The 7,402-nt window shown below is 47.8% G+C and overlaps 1 long non-coding RNA gene across 1 annotated transcript; it reads right to left on the bottom strand.

Annotated features, from left to right (window-relative positions):
* Positions 1–1,165: 1,165 nt before the first annotated feature.
* Positions 1,166–7,355, bottom strand: LOC133234199 (uncharacterized). The gene is made up of 2 exons (XR_009732058.1): positions 7,197–7,355; positions 1,166–5,535 (listed from the first exon to the last, which is right to left on the bottom strand). It is a non-coding gene; the product is annotated as an uncharacterized LOC133234199 (long non-coding RNA).
* Positions 7,356–7,402: the final 47 nt, after the last annotated feature.

Here is a 7,402-nt window from a genome sequence, read left to right as displayed (position 1 = left end):
TGTAGGGGGGAGGGGTGGGGGGGGCAGGGGGGGTGGGGGTGGGGGGGCCCCCCCCGCAGGGCACTGCAGCTGTACCCGAGCTGCCCTCGCCCCTCTTTCCCTTACCTCACTTCCTCTTTCCCTCCCCTAGCCCCCTTAACTCTTTGCTTTCCCCCAAGTACGGAGGAAAAGCTTCAATTTAAAGAAAGCTGCCAGAGTGAATAATTCTGGGATAAGAGGCACGCTGCACAGCACATAAACTACTGTGACAATTTGTTTCAAAATTAAAAAGGCTCTAATTATCCATATCCATAGATATCTTTTTTAAAAAAAACAACAATTTATTATTTATTTATTTGGGCTGTGCTGGGTCTTGCGTGGGGCTTCTATTGTTGTGGAGCACAGGCTCTAGGCACTCTGGCTTAGCTGCTTTGCAGCCTGTGGGATCTTCCCAAGAACAGAGATCCATGGCGCCTCCCCGCATGGCCCCTGGACCACCAGGGAAGCTCTATCTATAGATATCTTGATTGTTCTTTTTCTGGTTTCATATTTTCTTGTTATGTAATTGTCAACCACCATAGAATTGTATAAAGTAAAAACTGAGAGTCTCTGACTATACCCCTCTCCCAGGCTGTCTTTGGTATCTGTGCCTCTAATTTTTCCCACATATGTATGTATAAGATAGGATGCATGTGTGCGTGCTAAGTCACTTTAGTCGTAGCCTGTCAGGCTCCTCTGTCCATGGGATATACCAGGCAAGAATACTGGAATGGGTTGCTGTACCTTCCTCCAGGGGATCTTCCCAACCCAGGGACTGAACCAGTACCACCTCAGTTCAGTTCAGTAGTTCAGTCCTGTCTGACTCTTTGCGACCCCATGGACTGCAGCACGCCAGGCCTCCCTGTCCATCACCAACTCCTGGAGCTTACTCAAACTCATGTCCATTGAGTCGGTGATGCCATCCAACCATCTCATCCTCTGTCGTCCCCTTTTCCTCCAGTACCATCTGGGAAGCCATAAAATAGGATATTTATCTGCAACTTTCTATTTTCACTTAATATGTCACAGTGCATTTTTCTATATCAGCAAATATCTACTTCATTCTTTCTTATTTGTTCATTTATTTATTCGGCTGTGAGGGTTTTAGTTGCAGTACTCGAGATCTTTAGTTGCGGCATGTGGGATCTTTTCATTCTTTTTTTTTAGTTGCAGCATGTGGGATCCAGTTCCCTCACCAGGGACTGAACCTTGGCCCCCTGCATTGGGAGTAAGGAGTCTCAGCCTCTGGACCAGCAGGGAAGTTCCCATTCTAAGCGTTTTATCTGCATGAATTTATTTAATCTTAAGAATCTGCCTACAATGCAGGAGGCACCCTGTAATGCAGAAGACCTGGGTTCAATCCTTGGGTCAGGAACATCCCCTGGAGAAGGAAATGGCAACCCACTCCAGTATTCTTGCCTGGTATATCCCATGGACAGAGGAGCTGGGAGGGCTACAGTCCATGGGGTAGCATGCTAAGTCGGACACGACTTAGTGACTAAACCACCCATAACTGCTGGGAGTAGGTACTGTTATTATCCCCATTTGCAGTTGAAGCAACTGAGGCTCAGATTTGAACAGGCAATGAGAGAATTATAACAAAAGATTTCTACAAACGGAGAAAACTTTATGCTCTGGGACTCTGTTACCAATAGAGTAATGAAGCCTCTGATTCTTTTTAATGCCTTTCAATCATTTCACCTTCCTTCAACTTTGGATCTCTGGTTTTATTAGGAATTTTGAGGATCAACGTAAGTAATCTAAGAGAAAATTTCATGAAATTAGTGTTTTTAAATCTTCCAAATTTGTTTCTGGACTCCGCCTGTTACTGTCCATAGATTTATTTTACAAAGCTAAGATCAGGGTAGTAGTTCCTGTTCTTTTTTTAGGAGGAGGGGTCTGTTTACCTTTCAATATGATTAAAGTGTAAATGAATGTTGTGCCCCTCCCCCTTATCCCCAAGGGACAGTGCAGGCTTGAGAAGTTGAACTTGTACTTGGCCAACAAGGGTGAGTTGAGTCTGTCTATTGAGAGGGGGTGGTGGTGGTGGTGGTGGTGGCAGTGGAAAGAACCCACTTGATGGAAGGAAGGGACAGTGCAACTGCTCAGAGCCAAGGACTACTCAGGGGAATGGCTAAATCTAGGGTTTGTGTGGAGAGCGAATAGTAGAAGAGAAGGGTGGAGAGGTAAGTGAAGGTTATGAATTGCTATAAGCCCTTCAGATTTTATTGTATCAGGCGTGAAGAGCTACTTCCCTAATTTGAGTGGAGTGACTGCTCAGGCCTGTGCTTTAGGATGACGAGGCTGGAAGTGGCTGGCGGCGAGGGCAGATGGGAGGGGGAGTGAGCACAGACTACTGGCAGGGAAATCACTTTAGAGATGACCATAAATAGCTCTGCTATCAACACCTCCCCCACAACCCTCCCCCTTCCCATTTTCTGACTTCTAATAATGGCCTCACCATTCTCCCAGTGCCAGGGATGGAAGTCTGAGTCACTGTGCCTCCGCCCCCGTCCAGCAAGCTGCAATTCCTGCAGATGCCATCTCTAAACCGCCTCTGGTCTTGCTCCTTCTTGAGGGTCCTCCCTGGACCCCGAGTCGGGCCTGTCTCTGGTTCAGGCCTCCCTTCCCTAGGCCTGCTCCCCTACTCTCTGACATCCCCTCACTGCTGGGCCAGATGTTCCCAGATGTTACCCTTCTGCCAACAAACAGAACATGAAACAAACATAGGGTGAAACGAAACCCCTGTGGTGTCCACCTGGAGGAAGTACAAGGCCCTCACTCTCCTTGTCTGCCTGGTCAGCTTCCTCCCCGTCTTTTTTTCCTTCTTAATTTACTATTTATTTTGACTGTGATGGGTCTTTGTTGGTGCCTGGGCTTTTCCGCTAGTTGCAGAGAACAGGGGCTACTCTGTAGTTGTAGTGCGTGGGCTTCTCACTGCGGTGGCTTCCCTTGTTGCGGAGCGCGGGCTCTAGGGCATGTGGGTTTCAGTAGTTGCTACAGGTGGGCGTAGTGGTTTCCGTTCCCGGGCTCTAGAGCACAGGTTCAGTAGTTGTGGCACAAGGGCTTACTTGCTCTGCGGCTTGTGGGATCCTCCCAGACCAGGGATAGACTGGTGTCTTCTGCATTGGCAGGAAGGTTCTTTACTACTGAGCCACCAGAGAAGCCCCTCCCATGTCTTAAAGATCAGTGAGCACACATGTGATGGGTGTTTCTGCCCTGAGCTCACCAGGGTCTCCTCCAGCAGAGGTGATTTTCTGTTTGCCGGATGCCTGGTGTGTCATCCAAACTCCTCTTGGGACACTTTCCTGTTATGTTTGGTTTGTGCTTGATTTGTGGCTTCCTAAGGGTAAAGACTGAGTGACATGCATTTTTGTGCCTCCACCGGGAACTGTGGAGAATAGCAAAGAGATAAGAAAGCCTTCCTCAGTGATCAGTGCAAAGAAATAGAGGAAAACAATAGAATGGGAAAGACTAGCGATCTCTTCAAGAAAATTAGAGATACCAAGGGAACATTTCATGCAAAGATGGGCTCGATAAAGGACAGGAATGGTAGGGACCTAACAGAAGCAGATGATATTAAGAAGAGGTGGCAAGAATACACAGAACTGTGCAAAAAATATCTTCACGACGCAGATAATCACAATGGTGTGATCACTCATGTAGAGCCAGACATTCTGGAATGTGAAGTCAAGTGGGCCTTAGGAAGCATCACTAGGAACAAAGCTAGTGGGGGTGATGGAATTCCAGTTGACCTATTTCAAATCCTAAAAGATGATGCTGTGAAAGTGCTGCACTCAATATACCAGCAAATTTGGAAAACCCAGCAGTGGCCACAGGACTAGAAAAGGTCAGTTTTCATTCCAATCCCTAAGAAAGGCAATGCTAAAGAACACTCAGACTACTGCACAATTGCACTCATCTCACACACTAGTAAAGTAATGCTTTACTAGCTTTACCATAAACTTCCAGATGTTCAAGCTGGTTTTAGAAAAGGCAGAGGAACCAGAGATCAAATTGCCCACATCTGCTGGATCATTGAAAAAGCAAGAGAGTTCCAGAAAAACATCTATTTCTGCTTTATTGACTATGCCAAAGCCTTTGACTGTGTGGATCACAAAATTCTGAAAGAGAAGGGAATACCAGACCACCTGACCTGCCTCTTGAGAAATCTGTATGCAGGTCAGGAAGCAACACTTAGAACTGGACATGGAACAACAGACTGGTTCCAAAAAGGAAAAGGAGTACGTCAAGGCTGTATATTGTCACCCTGCTTATTTAACTTCTATGCAGAGTACATCATGAGAAACGCTGGACTGGAATCAATATGCCGGGAGAAATATCAATAACCTCAGATATGCAGCTGATACCACCCTTATGGCAGAAAATGAACTAAAGAGCCTCTTGATGAAAGTGAAAGAGGAGACTGAAAAAGTTGGCTTAAAGCTCAACATTCAGAAAACTAAGATCATGGCATCCAGTCCCATCATTTCATGCAAATAGATGGGGAAACAGTGGAAACAGTGACAGACTTCATTTTTTTAGGCTCCAAAATCACTGCAGATGGTGACTGCAGCCATGAAATTAAAAGACACTTACTCCTTGGAAGGAAAGTTATGACCAACCTCGACAGCATATTAAAAAGCAGAGACATTCCTTTGCCAACAATGGTCCATCTAGTCAAGGCTATGGTTTTTCTAGTAGTCATGTATGGATGTGAGAATTGGACTACAAAGAAAGCTGAGCACTGAAGAATTGCTTTTGAACTGTGGTGTTGGAAAAGACTCTTGAGAGTCCCTTGGACTGCAAGGAGATCCAACCAGTCCATCCTAAAGGAGATCAGTCCTGAGTGTTCATTGGAAGGACTGATGTTGAAGCTGAAACTCCAATACTTTGGCCACCTGATGCAAAGAGGTGACTCTTTTGAAAAGACCCTGACGCTGGGAAAGATTGAAGGCAGGAGAAGGGGACGACAGAGGATGAGATGGTTGGATGGTATCATTGACTCAATGGACATGAGTTTGAGCAGACTCCGGGAGTTGGTGATGGATAAGGAGGCCTGGTGTGCTGCAGCCCATGGGGTTGCAAAGAGCTGGACACGACTGTGCGACTGAACTGAACTGAGCAGGGAATCTGCACATGACCTAGACTCAACAACTTAGTTGAAGTTGACTGAAAATGTGCAAGGGTGGGAGTTTCCAATTCTGCTGACCCCAAACTGGAGGATCTAAGCACCTTTCCTTGAAACATCATCTTTCTCTGAGGTGGCTTCAAGGCTAGTAGTTATCACCACCAAAAATTCCAAACAAGTACAATAAATAGGGACTCTGGTTCCTTCTCTTTTTCCTTAAAAGAATGATGGACTCTTAGCCAGGTATATGGATGTGAACTGGCTTCCCTGGTGGTTCAGACAGTAAAGAAGTTACCTGTAATGCGGGAGACCCAGGTTTGATCCCTGAGAAGGAATGACTACCCACTCCAGTATTCTTCCCTGGAGAATTCCATGGACAGAGGAGCCTAGCAAACAAAATGCATATCACTCAGTCTTTACCCTCAGGGTCACAAAGAGTCGGACATGACTGACACTTCACTTTCATGCGTATGAACCAGAGTTCTGCTACTTCCCAGCTGTGTCTTTTTGAGCAAGTGTTCTAACCTCTCTGAACCAATGGAGCTGACACCAACCGCCTCACCAAATGATACTGGATGGACAAGGCTGCCATAGAGCTGGAGCCCTGGGAGGTGGGGCAGTGAGAAGAGTTTAATCGGAAGATTTTGCCTTGATTATCCCGGGCTGCTGCTGTGCTTGCAAAGGACCCATATGTTCCCACCCTGATCCCTCTACAGGTAAGGGCCAGACTCTGGAATACGCTGAGACTCTAGTACTGCCTCTTGCCAGGTCTCAATACCCTGGTCCACAATATAAAGAAACAATATGTGGAGGGCAATTTCTTTATAACCATTTCAGATGTGGCAGTACAGGTAAGTTGTACATAACAGAATCTGATCTTTTGAGCCAAAAGGAGGCTGGGGGGGAGGGCATTCTCCCAGTTTATAGGTATAAACAGTGAGGCCTTTGTACCTGATGATACTAGGATGGCATGAAAGCCAAATACCAGAGGCTTCCACGGTCTCTGCTTGTGGGTTTTTGTTTTTTTCTTTTCTTTTTTCTACTTGGGTTTTGAGCAAGAGAATTGGGAACAAAATGAAAGGGATGATGGGTTATTCTGGGACATGCTGGCTCAAGATCAGGCCTCTGAATAAGGCCTTAGACTTTGGGGGGGCCCCCAAACAGCCCCGCTTTGGGCCCAATCTACTAGATCTCTGGGCCAAAGCGGTAGCTCTGCCTGGCTGAGGCAGGGAGAAGGAAACTTTGAAGTCAGTAATTCAAGGTCACTTTGCTGGCCCAGCTCCATCTGGCAATGTTGACTCTGAGGCAATGAAGGGGAGAGCTGGGAACACAGGGCAGAAAGAGGTGGCTAGCATTGGAGGGAGCTGGTGTAACTGGGAAAGTGGGGGGCTGGCCTCAGATGTTTCTAAATAAAACCCAGCCCCAGCTGAGACTTTGGTTGTTTATGGCAGAACCGACCAGTATTGTCTTTTGTATGAACAGGCAAAAACGTGCCTGGTAGATTATTCAGCCAGGCTGCCTGAGTACTGCCTGATAAGCATCGGTGGTTGTACAGGGTGTGTCAAGGCTTTAACATATGTTTTTTCACCCAAGTCTTCTGGCAGCCCTGTTACTGTTATCGTTCCCCTCTCGGAAGGGAGGGTACAGACTCTGGCTACGCTGAATGACTTCGAGGACTAGCAGCTTGACCTGCTGAAGCAGTGGGACTCCAGTTCTTGAGTCGGGTCAGTCTACCTAACGCGTAGGAGGATCTGAGAGCGAATCTGAGAAGACCCGAGGTGGCCATGATTTTAGTTCAAGAACGCGGAACCCGCACTGGTTTAATGCGCCCGGAAATTTCAGCCCAGCCAATGCGAAGGATGCAGTTGTTTGTTCAAATTTGCCTTTTTGGGCTTAAGCTGATGCGTCAGCAATTGACACTCTGGTTTAAATAGGGCATCCTGGAATGAGAGTTATTCCTCGCTAACGGGTCCCCCAATCCTCCAGCTCCCATCCCCTGCTCCCGGGTGCCAGTCGGTCTCAGCGTGTTCCAGGGTCTGGCCTTTACCTGTAGAGGGATCACGGTCTCACTCGCCTCTCGCTCCCGTGGAGCCGAGCCTCCTCCGGTGCCCAGGGAACCGCGCGGGGTGCGGGGGCGGAGCCTCGGCTGGTGCAGGGCCGGGGGAGGAGTCCCCCAGGCCGGACTCCGCCTCCTCCCGGTGAGGCCCAATAGGGTGGCGGCCCCGGCAGCCCCGCCCCGGCCCTGCCCGCGCG

The sequence above is a fragment of the Bos javanicus genome, chromosome 21 (assembly GCF_032452875.1).
Source record: "Bos javanicus breed banteng chromosome 21, ARS-OSU_banteng_1.0, whole genome shotgun sequence".
Taxonomy (NCBI): domain Eukaryota; kingdom Metazoa; phylum Chordata; class Mammalia; order Artiodactyla; family Bovidae; genus Bos; species Bos javanicus.
This window is presented reverse-complemented; position numbering and strand designations above follow the sequence as displayed.